At 39.3% G+C, this 18511-nt stretch overlaps 1 long non-coding RNA gene and 1 pseudogene across 1 annotated transcript; both read right to left on the bottom strand.

Annotated features, from left to right (window-relative positions):
* Nucleotides 1-587: 587 nt before the first annotated feature.
* On the bottom strand, nt 588-5246 carry LOC127546394 (dnaJ homolog subfamily A member 1-like; annotated as a pseudogene).
* A 9436-nt stretch (nt 5247-14682) lies between these two features.
* Nucleotides 14683-18129, bottom strand: LOC127552352 (uncharacterized). The gene is made up of 2 exons (XR_007951338.1): nt 17831-18129; nt 14683-15629 (listed from the first exon to the last, which is right to left on the bottom strand). It is a non-coding gene; the product is annotated as an uncharacterized LOC127552352 (long non-coding RNA).
* Between the last annotated feature and the right edge of the window lie 382 nt (nt 18130-18511).

Here is an 18511-nt window from a genome sequence, read left to right as displayed (position 1 = left end):
AGTAATAAGAAATGATAATGGGAAAGGTTTCAAAAAACCTGGAAAATCTATGTGAACTGATGCAAAGTAAAACAAAATGAGCACAGGAGGACAATCCACAAAGTAACAGCAATATAGTTTTTTTTTTAAATCAGTTATGAAAGACTTAGTAACTCTGACCAATACAATGTTCCACCCCACAATTCTAAGGAACTCATAATGAAACATGCTAGCAACAGATAGATAAAGGATTCACTCAAAAGTATAGATAGATGAATCTCCCCCACCTCCTTTTTTTTTCTTTTTTGGAGGGAACATGACTCATATGAAAATTTGTTTTGCATGACTGTACATATTTGTAATGGGTTTTTGTTTTTCTTGCCAAATTATTGGATAGGGGAAGGGAAGGGGGAGAATTTTGAAGTGAAAAAAAAATTAAGTCTGAGCTTTAAAGAAATAAAATAAATTTTATATTACTGATTTTATTAACTTTTTAAAACATAACTATAATTGAATATTACAACAACAAAAAAGAATAGCTAGTAGTGGGTGTATTATGGTGATTATAGTCCTTCACTCATTCACTATTGCATTACAGTGAAGATTATTCACTGAACCAAGTCTCTGGATTGATGCTCATAATCCTCAAAAATGTTTTCATTGTAATGGTGTTTTCTTTGTTGAGGTGGGTCAAAGACCACCAGTTCCACCTGATCCATATCTTCAGTCTTCTCTACATTTTTCTTTCAGGCAGTGACTTTTCCAACAAAGATAGCTTATCTGATGAAAGAAATTCATTCTCTGGGAAGTTTAAATTCAATGATCAGAATTTCTTTTTCATAAGGCCAAAGATAAATTGGCATGCCTACATTCAGCACACATTTGATTCTCCATGTTTAATAATCTGACCAGGATGAGAAGTTGTAATGCTGGAGAAACTGAGGCAAGACAGAGATTAGAGTTTTTAATATTTTAGTAGTGGAGAGTTTAGACTTGTCGGCTGGATGGGACTTCTGTCTCAAAACACCCAGCATCTAGTAATTAATTCCAAAAACTTTTATAGGGCTCCAACTATCAGGGAAGCAAAGGCAAGGGGGGAAGAAACATCTAGTAAGTCATAATTTCATAAAGGACCATAAATTCTGATGAGTTGGGAGTGAAGAAGGTGGTCAAGCAGAAGATAGGAAATCTGGATCAGGAGAGATAGAGAGTGCCATCTAGATATTTGAGATAAGCCATCTGAAGTTTTTTGACTCCTTAGAATGCCAGGATGGCCAGAGCTCCGCAACCCTAATTATCTCAGTCCCAATGATCAGGAGGGGAGGAGGGTAGACAATAGCATATTAATTCAGGGAAACTGAGGTATTACAATTCAGGGAAACTGAGGTATTTCAAAGTAGTGACTGTAGTTTTATTATGAAGAGTTGTTATTGGATTCTGAAAGGCACACCATGCTTCAACCAACTGAATATTCCTAAACACAGAAAAGTTAAATAGTATTGTCCTTCTGATCTAAAACAATGATAATATCTCCTGGCTCCAGGATTGACTCCTGATCATCTTCACCATGGAATGTTACCTTCTGACCATTTTTCATACCTTTGAGAATGTGAATTTCCAGAATCTTCTTCTCTCAATAGTTTTCCTTCCATTACTATCTTTAGGTCTGATTTGTTTTCCATGCCCTTGACATTCCATGCAAACCAATTGAATTTGTAGAACCATTCTAGGTCCTATCTGATGAATTCTTATTTGCAATTTGCACTGTATCTTTACAACTCCTTTCTTGTCATCCTGTCCTTCACATTTATCACAAATTACATTCTTTTACAAAGCCAGTTTTCTCATTATACCATTATATAAATCTTCTGGAGCTGCTAGATGGCAACAGCCCTGAAGTCAGGATGATCTGAGTTCAAATTCCACATTACTTGCTTACTAGTTGTGTGACTCTGGGTAAGTCATTTAAACACAATCACCTCTCAAAAAACACACACAAAAAAAAAAAAAAAACCTCCCAAGGTCACCAGCAAGTGACGAAAAACATTTTTCCCTCTCTGTTCCATTTTTATTCTTCTACCTCCTCCAAAAACCATATCAAAGATATCCCTAGAGAATCAAAGCCACCACCAGAACCACCTTCTTTGATACTTGTTCTCTACTTTTGCATATAAGTCTCTTCTTTTTTGCATCAGAAAACATTTTGTAAGCCTGAGAAATCTGTTTGAACTTTTTTCCTTAATTTGGTTTCTTATTTGAGTGATATTTCAAGGATAGTTTTCTTTTTTTTTAATTAAGCTTTTGATTTTCAAAACATATACATGGATAATTTTCAACATCCATCTTTGCAAAATTATGTGTTCCAAATTTTTTCTCTCCCTCCTCTCCACCCCCTCTCCTAGATGGCAAGTAATTCAATATATGTTAAATATATGCAATTCTTCTATACATATTTTCACAAATACCGTGCAACACAAGAAATATCAGATCAAAAAGGGAAAAAAGAGAAAGAAAACAAAATGCAAGCAAACAACAACAAAAAAAATGAAATCAGTATGTTGTGGTCCACCCTCAGTTCCCACAAATCCTCTCTGTGTGTGAAAATGGCTCTCTTCATCATAAGATCATTGGAACTGGTCTGAATCCTCTCATTGTTGAAGAGAACCACATCCATCAGAATTGATCACCGTATAATCTTCTTGTTGCCATATACAATGATCTCCTGGTTCTGCTCACTTTACTCAGCATCAGTTCCTATAAATTTTTCCAGGCCTCTCTGAAATCCTCCTGCTGGTCGTTTCTTATAGAACAATAATATTCCATAAATTCACATACCATAACTTATTCAACCATTCTCCAACTGATGGGCATCCACTCAGTTTCCAGTTTCTGGCCACTACAAAAAGGGCTGCCACAAAGATTTTTGCACATGTGGGTCCCTTTCCCTCCTTTAAAATCTCTGAGATAAAAGCCCAGTAGAAATGCTGCTGAATCAAAGGGTATAAAGATAGTTTTCTTTTTTTTTAATTAAGCTTTTGATTTTCAAAACATATACATGGATAATTTTCAACATCCATCTTTGCAAAATTATGTGTTCCAAATTTTTTCTCTCCCTCCTCCCCACCCCCTCTCCTAGATGGCAAGTAATTCAATATATGTTAAATATATGCAATTCTTCTATACATATTTTCACAAATATCGTGCAACACAAGAAATATCAGATCAAAAAGGGAAAAAAGAGAAAGAAAACAAAATGCAAGCAAACAACAACAAAAAAAAATGAAATCAGTATGTTGTGGTCCACCCTCAGTTCCTTTCACCTGAGGGTTCTGGCATTTGGCCACTATATTCCTTGGTGTTTTGATTTTAGGATCCCTTTCAGTGGTGATCGATGAATCCTTTCAATGTTTATTTTTTCCTCTGTTCCTATGACTTCTGGGCAGTTCTCTTTGATAATTTCCTGGAAGACAGTGTCCAGGCTCTTTTTTTCATCATGTTTTTCTGGGAGTCCAATGATTCTCAGATTGTCTCTCCTGGATCTGTTTTCCAGGTCTGTTGTCTTCCCCAGAAGGTATTTCACATTTTTCTCCATTGTTTGATTTTTTTGGATTTGCTTGACTGATTCTTCTTGTCTCCTCGAGTCATTCAATTCCACTTGTTCAATTCTGATTTTCAGTGAAGTATTCTCTTCACTCACTTTTTTAAAATCTTTCTCTAATTGTCCAATTGAGTTCTTTTGTTCTGTGGAATTTTTTTCCATTTCGCCAATTTTGTTTTTTAGAGAGCTGTTTTCTGTTTCCAGTTCACTAATCCTATTTTTCAAGGATTTTACTTCTTTATCCACTCTCTCTTTAACTTTCTCCAGGCTCTTTTGCCAAGCCTCCCTCTCCTTTTCCCAAGCCTCCCTCTCCTTTTGCCAAGCCTCACTCTGCTTTCCCCATTTTTCTTCTAGCTCCCTTGTGAGAGCCTTTTTAATCACTTCTATGAGGTTCATCTGTGCTGAGGAACAGACAATCTCCTCCTTTGGGGATTCACCTGGGGACTGTCTGTTTTTAGTCTCCTCAGGATTTAGAGTCTGCTCTCTATCTGTATAGAAGCTGTCAAGGGTTAAAGTCCTCTTCAGCTTCTTGCTCATTCTGTCTATTAATCAGAGACAAACTACCAAGAAAAACAGAAAAAACTGGAGTCTTTCTTTGGGGGGGGGCTGGGTGTGTTATCGAGCTTCCTCTACAGACTGCAGGGGGCAGCAGTGAGGCACTAGCAGGACTGTGCTGCGCCTGCGCTCTGAGATCCCAGAGCGTGCTGAGTCACTGAGGGGGGGGGAAGGGGGGGGCGGCCAGGTCCTGAGAGACTCCAGCTGTTTGGGGTTGTATTCTTCAGCCCCGGTGTTTTTAGCTTCTCTGCTGGGCTGTTGACTTGCTGCCGGAGGAAAGTATCCAAACCTGTAGCGAAGCTCTCCCCGCAAAAACGGCTACGATCACTCTCCACCCCCTCTCCAGTCTGCTCCTGTGCCCTCACTGCCGCTGCCCGCCGCCTGCGCCCGATCTAAAACCGCCCCAGCCCTCCAGTAAAGACAGACCTTTCTTGGCGGATCTCAAGGATGGCTTCTCTTGGTAACTATTTGTGGGTTTTTTTCAGTCAAGCATTGATTCAGAGGCTTGTAATGAAGTGGATAGTGAGAGAAAGCGCGGAGCTTATGCAACTGTGAGCCTCCTCTCCGCCATCTTAACCGGAAGTCCCACCCTCAGTTCCCACAAATCCTCTCTGTGTGTGAAAATGGCTCTCTTCATCATAAGATCATTGGAACTGGTCTGAATCCTCTCATTGTTGAAGAGAACCACATCCATCAGAATTGATCACCGTATAATCTTCTTGTTGCCATATACAATGATCTCCTGGTTCTGCTCACTTTACTCAGCATCAGTTCCTATTAGTTTTTCCAGGCCTCTCTGAAATCCTCCTGCTGGTCGTTTCTTATAGAACAATAATATTCCATAAATTCACATACCATAACTTATTCAACCATTCTCCAACTGATGGGCATCCACTCAGTTTCCAGTTTCTGGCCACTACAAAAAGGGCTGCCACAAAGATTTTTGCACATGTGGGTCCCTTTCCCTCCTTTAAAATCTCTGAGATAAAAGCCCAGTAGAAATGCTGCTGAATCAAAGGGTATAAAGATAGTTTTCTATATGCCTTTTTAGTTATTCCCGGAAGGCATTGGGTTTTACCCCAAAAACATCATAACAAGTCATTTCTCTCATCATATTTCTAGCAGAGGAGGGGCAGTCAAGGCATTCCAAGTGTTGAAATGCCCACATTTGGGGTAGGGTGAAAGAGAACCACCTAGGAGCCATTGGAATGTTGGGGGATAAAGTAGTAGAAAGAGAAGATTAGGGGAGAAGGGACAAGTTCTTGTGCATGGAACTTGGGTGGTAGGAGCTACTGTCCTCCACTTCTCTCTGAGATTTTTACAAAGTTTCCAGTAAATTAATTTTTTTTAAAGATCATTTTGACAAATTTAATGAAGAGGAGAGGGAGGGAATAAGTTTTTTATTAAATGTCAACTATGTGAACAATACTTTTCAGCTATTTGATACTTACAACATCCCTATTAGACAGGTGCTATCATTATCCCCATTTTATGGTTAAAGAAACTGAGGCACACAAAGATCACACAACTAATATCAACAGTCACATTTGAACTCAGGTCTCTTTCTTTTGGTTTCAATGCTCTATCACTATGGTGCTCCTTAGCTGCCTCATAAGGATCTGGAACATGTCAGAATACCTCGGACTTGGCTTTTCTGTGTGGAAAAGACCGGAGAGCCTATTTCCAGGAAAGTTATGATAACATATCCTTTGAAATCTTGGATCATGAATTTGCTTTTTTGCTAAGGTAATTGGGGCTAAGTGACTTGCCCAGGGTCACACAGCTAGGAAGTGTTGGGCTGGTGCTCTGCTCTCTGTGCCACCTAGCTGCCCCTTGAGCCTTTTATCTTAAGAAACCAACATGGAGCCCCATATAAATGGACCTTGGTCTTTTGCCTTATTTGCTCTTCTATTTTAAGTGAAGGAGATTAGTCCGCAAGCTCTAGCCTTGTGAATTTTGAGAGATCACGAAAGTGAATCTCCAGAAGTCCAAGAGTCTAAAAATCCAAAAATTTGGAATTCAATATTCCAGGAGTCCAGGAATCTAGGAATTAGAGCCTATTAGAGCATCAGTATTCTGAGGAGTAAAAAGTGATGTTGGGGGTGACCTTTGAGATTCAACCCAAAGGTAGCTGAGACAAGGATTCATTCAGTAACAATATTACATTCAGTCATGAACTTGATGTTCAATGTAGAAATCATATTAAACCTTGGACCATTCTAGAGACCAAGATGATAAAAGGAAACCTATACCCTCAAGGTGTTGTTGGGAAATGTTGGTAGTCATTTATCAGTTGTGTCCGGCTCTTCATAAATCCAACTGAGGTTTTCTTGACATAGACACCAGAATTTCTATGACAAAGAGACTTAACTGAGTTTCAATGGATAAATGATGGACAGAAACGCTACACCCAAAGAAGGAATACTGGGAAATGAATGTGAACTATTTGCATTTTTGATTTTCTTCCCGAGTTATTTTTACCTTCTGAATCCAATTCTCCCTGTGTAGCGGGAGAACTGTTTGGTTCTGCAAATATGTATTGTATCTAGGATATACTGCAACATATTTAACATATATAGGACTGCTTGCCATCTTGGGGGGGGGGGGGTGGAGGGAGGGAGGGAGGGGAAAAAACGAAACATAAGCGATTGCAAGGGATAATGTTGTATAAAAATTATCCTGGCATGGATTCTGTCAATACAAAGTTATTATTAAATAAAATAAAATTTAAAAAAAAAAAAGATATAGACACCAGAGTGGTTTGCCATTTCCTTCTCTGGCTCACTTCACAGATGAGAAAACTGAGACAAACAGGGTTAAGTGATTTGCCCAAGGTCACACAGCTAGAAGACTGATTTGAACTCAGGAATATAATTCTTCCTGACTCTAACCCCAGTGCTCTATCCATTATATCACCTACCTGCTCTTTGTTACTGTTATATCTCATATATTCCATTGTGAAAGTTAATTGATGTTAAGTTGTCATTTGGAACTGAGACACTAGTCATTTATACCTAATAGAAGGAGGATGTCACCAGTGGGGGCTTCAGTCATATACATCATCTCCATACAGAAAACTTCTTCTGCTGGCGTGCCATCTCCCACCTCCGCCTTTCATGATTCGATGCAAAAGAGATTATTGTAGTGAAAAAAACACTGGACTATGAGTCATTTCCTCCTGGCTACCTTTAACCCATTTCTATGATGGATAAGGAAGGTTACTTGGAACAGTAAGATTATGTGATGATCAACTATGATAGACTTAACTGTTCTCAGCAATACAGTGATCTGAGATAATTCCAATAGACTTGGAATCGAAAATGCCATCTGCATTCAGAGGGAGAACATTGAAGACTAAATGCGGATCTTAGCATCCTATTTTCACCTTTTTTGTCTATTTCTTTGCTTGTTTTTTCTTTCTTGTGGTTTTTTCCCTTTTTGTTCTGATTTTTCTTTCACAACTTGACAAACATGGAAATGTGTTTAAAATGATTGCACGTGTATAACTTATCAGATTAATTGCTGTCTTGGGGTTGGGGGGAGAGAAGGGAAGGAAGGAGACCAAATTGGAACTCAAAATCTTACAAAAATAAATGTTGAAAACTATCCTTACATGTAACTGGAAAAATAAAATGTTACTGATAATGTTCTGGGGCAGGGAAGTTACTGGGGACTTTTATTCTTCCTGCTGAATCAGCTTTTCCCCAAATCCCCATTTCCCAGGTCTCTAGTAGCTCACTCTCCTCTTCTCTCATTTCTCAAACTTCCCTGGTCTCAGCCTTACTTAAAATCAGGAAAGAACAAAGTCAACTAAATAAACAAATGCTATAATCAAAACTGTGGGTTGGTCACCTGGTGGAGACAAATGCCTGCGATCTCTCTCCCCAAACCTTTGCAATGTATGCTTAGTTGTACTTAGAAGAACCAGAAGTCTATTTCTTCACTATAAACCAGAAAAATAATCAACCAGAAAAACATGCCTTGGAGATCATTTAGGAATTGCATAATCAAGTATGCTGTACATGTTCACAAGAACTAAGTTCTAATTGGCCAATCCCAGCTTCTCTTATTCTTTTATCAATGAATACCGAAACTCTATCCCTAATCCAGTATGTATATGTTGCTTTCCCATAATAGAACATAAACTCCTTGAGGACAGGGCTTATTTCATTTTTTTTTTCTGGGTCTTCTGTGCTTAGCACAGGGTGTGAAATTGGATAGATGCTTAATAAATTGAATAAATTGAGTTGATAGCTGATCTCCAGACACCAGTTATAAGACAAGAGTGGAAGTCAATTCACCAAGTCTAGTGTAGTGAATCCAGGGAAGTAATTGGGCTAGAACCACTTTTTGAAAGTCAGTTTGCACAAGATGGATTATTTTTGTTAGCCCCCTGATTCTCATGTGGGGCTCACTCCTTGCAGAGATAAAAGGGAAGGAGAAGCAGCATCAGCAGATACACCTGTTTATGTCAGCACACACACACACACACACACACACACACACACACACACACACACACACAAAGGTAGTTCTGGAGTTGTTGCTCAGGTGTAGTCTCTGCCTAGACCACCAGATGGTGCTCAAAACTCAAGCTGCTTTAGGTCTTTTTTTTTTTTTTGTCTCTATGTACCTATATATGTAAATTTTTATAAAATATATTTCACATATTTATAGTTATACATACATATTATATTATGTATATTATATATAATTACACATTATGTGTAATATATAGTATATTATATATAGTATATAATTATATAATGTTATATATAATATATAACTATATCATACATATTGTGCATAATATAATTACATATAATATACTGTGTATTTATATATAAACATATATTATATATATAAAAACATTCACACATAAATGTGTGTGCATGTCTTTTTATTTTATTATTATTATATTTTTGCTGAGGCAATTGGGATTAAGTGACTTGGCCAGGGTCACACAGTTAAGATGTATTAAGTGTCTGAGGTCAGATTTGAACTCAGGTCTTCCTGACTTCGGGGATGGTGTTCTATCCACTGCACCACCTAGCTGCCCCAATATTTTCCAATTAGCAACTATTATTTATTTTCCATTTACTTCCCCTCCTCAGATAAACATTTTAAAAAATTAAAAGTGTAAAGATTTGGCACATGTCCAAATACCAAAGATAGAATTATCCACAAGAGAAACTTTGGAGACCTACTCCTGAGAGAAGGGAGAACTAGAACATGTATGAACATTCTGCATTGGCCTCCTGTGCAACAGCCTATCGACTTTTGAGAGCAGTCTCTTCCCATTGGTCATATAGCTACAATTATTCACATCTTTAAAACTCCCTGCCCAATCTTAGTCTTCCTATTTCTGGAATACTAAGGATAGTGGATTCTTTTATACACAGCAGCCAACACATATCATAATGGGAAGAAACTGGGGACCGTTTGTCCCTCCTCCCCTTAGGTCATGGGCCCTGGTTGAAGTTTGGGCCTGATAAATTTTTCTTTCCAGTTTCAGATGCAAAAAGTAGAGTTCTTCCCAGAATCAAGAGCCTTGGGGATATCAGAACCCAGAGTGCTAGGCCAGATATGATAGTCTTAACAGTAGCAAAACTCTGAGAAACAAGGGTGCAGAAAACCCCACCAGTGAGGCTCTAGGACTTGATCTTAATGGGACTAACACCATGTAGGAATTGAATTAAGCTGTGAGCATATTCCCCTCTTCAGACACTAAGGTAGTAGAAGGGGGATTATGGCCCCCAAATGCTGGGGGAAACGTCTGTATGTTTGCTCTTGCTCTACTTTTAAAGCAAATATCCCTTTTTGAAAGCTAATAAATGGAAATAAAGTATTAATCACTATACTCCTAAAATTGAGAAAAACAATCAGGGTTCCTGCTCCTAGACAGAGATGCTCTTATTCTTTCCCCTCCAGATCCATGTTCAGGAACTGTTTGGATAGATCTCCAACAAGAATTGTTTATTTTAAAATTCACTTAGACAATATCTGACACATAGTAGGAATTTAATGAATGTTAATTGATTGATTGATTTGGGACTTTCTCTGAGTTGATCCAAGAGAAAAGAAGGTGGAACAAAAGGCTTGACTCAACATAAGCTACTGGCAGCTGGAGGAAGACATAAGGAAATTTCCTTCCAATAGCTTTGGAAAATAAACATGATATTGGAAAGAATATTGAATTTGGGGCCAGAAAATCTGCATTCCAATTCCAATTCTTTGGCTAATTATTTATGTGTTTATAATTTGTCATAATAGTTATAATTTTATATCACTATCATATAATTATGTGATTCTATTTCACAAATATTATGACATAAATTAAACTTCTGCCCAAAGTACAATTTTTCAGTCATTTTTCATTCAAGTCTGACTCTTCGTGACCCCATTTTGAATTCTCTTGGCAGAGATACTGGATTGGTTTTATCATTTCCTTCTTCAGCTCATTTACAAATGAGAAAACTGAGGCAAATGAGGGAAGTGACTTACCTGGGGTCACGTGATTGGAAATGTCAGAGGCTATATTTGAACTCAGGAAGATGAGTCAGCCTGACTCCAGGCTTGGTACTCTATCCCCTGCACCATCTAATTGCCATCTTCTGCCCAAAGTAGGGAAGAAACAAAAAATCTATGATCGAAACATATTTTACGGCAATATACATTCTGATTATATGTAGATGGAATAAGACTGAAACATATCTCATGGAGCTGGGCATGAGTTTTAGCCTTTGCTTAAAAATGTTTGTTACTAGCCATGTAATCTTGGACAAGTCATTTAACCTGATTGCCTTAAAAAAAAAATGTAAATAAAAATTTTTAAAAAGACCAGTGACCAGAAATTTCTGATTGGTTCCTCAGTCCCTGTGACTTCGGATGTGTGACGAAAACATCTGACTCCAGAGCCAAGAAGAGCTGCCTTTTCAGGAGGCTATTAAAAAGAAAAAAACAGAAAAACTCTCCCATTCTCTCTTTTGAATGTGTTCATTGGGAATCTGTCAGCTCTCGCTTATGTTTCCAGTAAGGGAAAAGAAATCCTCTCCCCTCCACAGCAATGCTGACTCTATTACCTAAATGAGTGTCTGGTCCTCAGCTAACTTTCCTGTTTTCTGTTTCTAAATAAGCATTTCGAGCCTTGAAATCTAGGCACCCACTCCATGAACTTGAGAGTTCCTGAGCATGTTGCCTCACAGGTGATCCAATAGTGGCTTCTCAAAGGAGAACAGCATCGTTAACCAATTGGATTCTCCATGTCTGGCTGATCAAGAGTGTGATGACCACGCTAGTACCCAGGTCACCCCAGAATCAGCCAGAGTCAGGATAAGCAAAAGTCCTTAATCTTTATTGTTGGTCTTTAGACACAGGATTGAATGGGATGGAAGCAGAATCTCCACGACCGTCTTCTCCCTCATCTATGGCCAAATTGTGACTCTGACTCGTCTTACTCCACCGCCAGTCTCTCTTACAATCCTCTGAATACACCAATCATTGAGCCAGCACAGGATAGTGGGAAGGACCATTTTCCAAGCACATGCCCATAGAGTATTGTCCAATCAGTAATTAGCCCTAAGTGCTTGAACGGTCCTCAGTGCAACGAGTTTCAGCCCTCTATATAAGAGAACTGGACTTCATGGATAGATCCTCAGCTTGAGGATCGCCTAAGGGAGAAATGAAGTCTCTATTTAACTGCTCCCAAAAGAAAGCTTTATTATTTGGGAAGATTATGATGATGGTGAGGAGCTGTTTTAGGTGTAAGGGAGAGTCCTCCCCACGTCAGCCGAAGGAGCCACAGCTGACTCAGATAGGATTGAATGGTAGAAAGGAGACCTTAAGAAGTTTCCCCAACAAGACCTGATTAAGTTCTTTAATCGTCCTCAAAGGAATAAAGAGCCTGGTCTTGGCCATTTAATGAAAGCAATAGAAAGCTCGAAGGAGACATTTCCTGGATTTCAGAAAGAATCGATCATGCTCTTTCTGTCAATATATAAAAGAGCAAATCCTTCAGCATACTGAGGTGTTCGTGCTCGAACAGAGACATACACTTCAGAAAAACACAAACGCCAAAAGAATGTCACCCAAAATCCAAGACAGCTTCTGGGACCTGGCCTTGGAAACTGAGAGTTGATTATGTTAAGGAACGGACCTTAGAAGGTCAGCTGCCCAGAAGAAATGCTGAAAACAACTTAATCTCTTGTAAGAAAAACATTAGGCAAAAGCCACCCAAAAAATGACATTTCAAGGTTTAGTTTTAGAGATTTTCCTAACAATTCCACAGTGAAGATGCAACAAGACACAGATTTAAAAACATCAAACCCTCTTCTTTGGGGGCTAGGACACTGCCTGGATGAATTTGGATTCTGTGAGTCTTGAAGCAAGGGTTTTTCTGAGAGGATGAGTGCAAAGCTCAGGACTTTTAAGGGAGAGAGCGCTTCTTGACCGAGTTTCAGAGAGGTGGAATACAAACAGCCCCAAATGTTTAATCTCTTTGGGAAATGATGTACATGTGTTTGGGATTCATATGAGTTTGTTTTTCTTTTTCAAAGTAGTCTGCTTGTTCTGTCATCAGATGGATTCAGACCTCTATCTGGAATTCCCCATGATTTTGTAGAAATTTACTGAAGAATTGGAGAGCTCTGTGTGGTGCAAAGAGATTTTTCTCCAGACTTCTTAGAATCCCCTACTGGTAGGGATCTAGATTAATTAAATGCATAGGTGAGACCAGTGAGTAGGGCCCCCATCTGGTTCATGGATGATAAATGCTAATAATGCTAGTGTTAATGGGGGTAATGGTAGTAGTAGTAGAAGTATCAGCAGTAGCTGTAGTAGTAGTAGTAGTAATAGTTGTAGTAGCTGTAGTAGTAGTGCCGGTAGTAATAGTTGTAGTAGTAGTAGTAGTAGTAGTAGTAGTAGTAGTAGTAGTAGTAGTAGTAGTTGTAGTAGTAGTGGTAGTAGTAGTAGTAGTAATAGTAAAGTAGTAGTAGTAGTAGTAACAGTAATAATAATAGCATCAGTAGTAGTAGTAATGTTGGTGTTGATGATAGTGATGGTAGTAGTAGCAGCAGCAGCAAAATACAATAACATATGTGGAGGGGAAAAAAACATCAGGAGACAAAGAAGCAAATAAAATTTGTTGGGATCATTTTTACTCATTACCTTTTGTTGTCAAATTTGGTCCCTTTCTCTAAACATGTTCCAGTAAGTCAATGTCTTACTTGAACTGCTCAGAACTGATCAAACTATCCTAAGGGAGACCTGACCAGGACTAATCAGAGCCCTCCTAAACACTATGCCTCCAATAGGATATGTTTGTATCAGGGTTTGTTTGGGGTTTTTTTTGGTTGCTATGTCACACACATAGTTATGATATTGGCTTCCACTAGAACCCCCAGATCTTCTTTAGATAAATCGCTCTCTAGATAGACGTCTTTCATTCTGTACTTCTCTAGTTAAATATTTCTTCATTTCATATGACTTGAAAAATATGATAATCATTTCATCTATCCCCTTTAAAATGTTGGGCATCATAGAAACATGGACAAATCTCTAGGGATTTCTCATTCCATTATTATTCTATAAGAAAAGATCAGCGCGATGATTTCATAGAGGCTGGAGAGACTTACATGAACTGGGACTTAGTGAAGTGAGCAGAACTAGGAGTACATTGTACACAGCAACAGCTAGATTATACAATGATCAATTCTGATGGACATAGCTCTTCAAGGGCAAGATGATTCTACCACATATGCTCTCCAATATTGAGTCCTTTTTCCCTTGGATTTTGTATATACTTTAGGGAAAGTGTGCAATGAAAGTGGTTTTATACCAATTGTTCTTCTTACATACCTCAGTGCGTATATTCTTTTCTAAAAGCCACTTAAGTCTGACAGACCAAATTGACTTTCAAGTGATAACCTTAGAGGGTTATCACCACTGTCAAGCCAGTGACATTAGAAAATAACTCTAGATCCTTGAGGCTTGTTTTAAAATCGACTGTGAAGGCGGGAGTAGGAATAAGGCTCATCATAGATTACAAAGACTACACAAGAAAAATTTTCAGGACAATTACAGCTGCCCAAAAGTAGAATCAGCTCGTTGGTACAGTGGATAGAGTTTTGGACTTAGAGTCAGAAACATCTGAGTTTATATTTGACCTCTGACATTAAGTAGCTATATGAACCAAAATAAATCGTTTAAATTCTGTTTACCTCAGTTTCTTCATATTTAAAATGGGGATAAAAAATAACAAGTGTCTCCCAAGGCTGTTGTGAGAATCCAATGAGGATAATAAAGCACTTAGCACAGTGCTTGGAACTTAGTAAGCATTGTATAAATGTTAGCTATTATTTGTGAGTTTTCTCTTATCAGAGGTCTTCAAGGAAAAGATGGATAGTAATATGAGTATGTGGAAAGTTTTTCTTTTTTTGGGTATGGGTTATATATGACACCTGAGGTTCTTACCAACACTTGAATTCTAAATCCTCCATAGGTATAGAGTTTGATGACTTAATGCTGATGAATTAATTCACAAAATACTTGACTAGGAGATAAATCACTTTATTTCAGAAAGTCTTTTAGAGAGTGGGAACAGAAAAAGAGATTAACAGGATCAGAAATTGGGAGGAAACAATGCCCAGTAAGAACTACAGACTGAGGGAATCGTTGCCCTAGACCAAGTGGAACTCATACTGGTAGACAATTATCTCCCTCTGGAAATCCTTCACCACCCTTTCCTCTCATGCTATATCACTACCCCCCACTTCCCACCTCTGATCCTGAGCAGTTCTGGGCATTTTCTATCATTCTTACTAAGAAACCTCCATCTCCCCTTTCCATTTCCTGTGCCCAATAAGGAAGTCATCCACAGCTCTCCCATCAAAGGGTCTTCCTTGGGACTATTGGGATACTCAGTGCCATGTACACAGTAGGAATCAACAAATCCTTTCAGATGTAAGACAGCCCAAATTTGTCCTGATCTGACTCTTACTCCTGTTTCTGTGACTCTAGCCTCTTGTTTCTTTGTTTCCCATAACCTACACTCAGGCCTGAAGTATCAGAGCAATATCCCAGAGTTTTAAATCACCTTTGCCCTTTGACAGAGAAAGATCTCTGATGAAAAGAATTTACACTAATATGTGAATGATTCTGATAGTTTTGGCCTTCCTAGAGTATCTGCATTTTAAAGGGTAGTTTGAGAAGTCTAGAGAAATGGGAATATGGGAGGAATTTCAAAGTAACAAAGATATCACTGGGGAAGTATTTCAGGCTACCCCAGCCTGGGGGAGGACTGGATCCAGATGTCAAGAGAGTTCCCTCTTACTTTTCCCACTGCAGGTTTGCAGACAATCAGCTTTGCTTTTGAAGTTGTTGCTGTTGCCTTCACAGCCTCCATAGATAAACAGCCTACATGTACTGGTGGTAAAGTCATAGAACCATCTAGGGATAAGAGCTCGGCAAGAGCCTTGATCTTCAGCCTCCTTGCAGAACTCTAAAGAGAAACAGCGGAGAAGTGGAAATAATAGACAAGTCATCTCAGGGTAGACATTCATCAAAGCCCCAAGAGCTATGGGAGGGAGGTTCAGTAGAGGAGAGACCCCCTAGAAGTCACAGAGTCTGACAGAGAACAGATTAGGAGGCCGGTTGCTGGCCAAAATAGGAATGGAAGGGTGGGGCTGGTTGTTGGATCTGGTCTTTCCAAATGTGGTCTGTTTCATTTTCAGCATCCTAGATGTTGTAGCTATGGTACCTATGTGATGTTGGGGGTCTTTTGCAATGGATTAAAGCCAAAAGATCTAATAGGTACACTGGCTGGCAACCTGCAGCTTCCAGGAAGCTCCTGGGCTTTTAAGCCTACAGTGATCCAATATGAGACCCCACAGCTCCCAGGGGACCAATACAAAATGAAGCCACTTCCCAATTGAGTGTTGTGCCAAAGTTCCCTTTTTAAGGTCGTGACCCAGTTTCTCCAATTGTCCTATTTAGTTATTCTGCCTCAGTTCCCTCTTAATGTTTGATGAGATAAAGGTCTACCTCAGTTGCTCTGCCCCAAAACCTCAGGCTATAATCAATCCCTCTTAAATGGTTGATGAGATAAAGGTTTTATATCTTTAGGTTATAGACATTCCTTCTTAATGTTTGACAGGATAAAGGTTCATCCATTTTAGATGTCATTAGAATATCAGTAACCTCCCTCCATTGTGTCATCCTAGGGGCCTCCTCCACATTAGGTTATCCCTACCCAGGTATCTCCCCCATTGTGTCGTTGTTCTTGTTATCCTATAAAAGGCTTGCCCTTTGATACTTCAGGGCTGGACTCTTTGAGATGATAGTTTCATCCAACCCTGGCATCACCCATGGATCCATTGGTCCCAATATCTCTCTCTATTTAATAAACTATTGAATTGGTCTCTAATCTCTGATTTGTTCAGTTTCTTTGGCACTACATGAGGATAGAGAGCCCATTAAGCAGGAATAAAGCGAGGTAGAGTAGTAGTTTCTCAGAAAAGGGCAAAGTAAAATTTTGATAGAATTTTTTTATCTAAAATCTTGTTGATCTTTGGGTTTCTGCTTGAAACCCTCTGGTAGAGAACAGCTAAGGGCAGTTACTGTTTCCATTCTGGCTTGGTGGGGATTTGCACATTGCCAAAATCAGTGAAATTAAATTTTGTTGAATCCCTTTAGAAAAGGGGAAAGGCTCAGGCTAATGTACCCCCTTTAAAAATAGAAGTCTGATAACCAGACACAAGAATTGTACCTAAAAGGCACTGAGCATTTTTGTTCCACCAAGGAGGGATATGTGATATGGAAAATGAAGAAGCTGAAAAAGGAGAAGACTCTCTTCCTTAGCTTCTTCTCTCACTTCCTCATCTCTCTACCCACCACTCCTCTCCCTTTCCTGTCTCTATCCTCCTCCTCCTCTCTCCTTTTCCATTATGACCTATAGAAACTTCCTTTTATTCTAGATATTTTGTATGCTGAAGAAGAACTAGCTCCACCCCAAGCCACTGAATTTCTGACCATGTTCTCCAGTCCTGAGTACTCCTCTCATGTTGCTCCCAGCCCCAGGCACTGGGCAAGATGAAGAATAAATACATACCCTACCACCACTACTCAGAAACCTCTTTTCCATTTCCTTGTTGTTGTCCTCTAATAAGTTCTACATCACCCTCTCTCCATTCTGAATTCACCAGTGGTTTAAGCAATTCTACCCCAAATCTTCATTTTGACTCTCCTTGAATCATCATGCTTTGTATGTTTCTTGTCAACAACACTGTGGTAGATATTGCTTCCCAATCTATTCTGTGACTTCCCCTCTGAGAGTTACTTCATCCTGTTTACCTCTGCACTGAGAGTTGTTTTCCCTTGCTAACTTCCTCCCTTAAATGTCCATCTGCTCCTTCCAAAGAAAATCAAGATGAAGAAATAAATGGAAAGAGACCAACAGTAGTAATGTGTGACTGGGAGGGGCAATATGATCTCCTCTTCAAAGACTAAAGAATATCTAGAGATTTTTACCTTCTAGAACTCCTTCTTCCCCTAGATCCCACCCATATAATTGGGGCAAATAAAAGCCAAGACTGGGTGGGAAGGAGAATTCCCTGCCTAGACAGAGAAATCTTCCCAGCTTTTAGATCCCAGGCCTCTTCCCTTGACCAACCTCCTCCTTGGACACTAATTGCCTCTACCCACCTTGATTTGTTGCAGCAGCCTTTTGCTTTGAGCAGAGAGTTAGCAGCACCAAGATGATGAAGGGGCCCCAGAGACTCATGGTACAGCCAAGTGGGAGAGGCTAGCTTGGAGCAGGCAGTGAAACCCTCAGTCTATGAAGGGAATTAGAGTGATAATAAGGCTCTGTGAAGAATAAAAATAAAGAATGGGACTTTGCCTCACCACCAATCCCCTCAGTGATTTTCCCTTCCTGGCAGGCTCCTACCCCAATTGCTTTCTTAAAAAACAAGACTCCACCAGGAGCATATTTAGGAAAGCACAGAAAGTTCCCTAGAGCAGCAGTTCATGCATCAGAGGACATGTTCTCTCTATCTCCTAGGGCTCTTTATCTGATTTCAATTTGTGCTTTCATCGCCATAGTTCAAGAATTTGGGGCAGCCGCATAAGGCCGGATCTGGGGGAGAGAGGACCCCCTTATCTCCTCCCCAGACCTTCTGAATGAAATAAAAGAAGCAACAATGCTTACCTTGGTCACGGCGAGCTTGCTTACTTTGAGGTCAACACAATTACTCTGGAAATGATTTAGTCTATATCCTATTCCATTAATAAGGTTCAATGAAGTCATAACCGACACAGATGAGAAACTATTGCTTCAAAGTCAAGACACAAAATCCAGGGAAGGGAAGAGAAAAAAGGGAAGGA

The sequence above is a fragment of the Antechinus flavipes genome, chromosome 2 (genome assembly GCF_016432865.1).
Source record: "Antechinus flavipes isolate AdamAnt ecotype Samford, QLD, Australia chromosome 2, AdamAnt_v2, whole genome shotgun sequence".
In the NCBI taxonomy this organism is placed as follows: Eukaryota; Metazoa; Chordata; class Mammalia; order Dasyuromorphia; family Dasyuridae; genus Antechinus; species Antechinus flavipes.
Note: the sequence above shows the minus strand (reverse complement) of the source record. Positions and strands in the feature narration are given on the sequence as shown.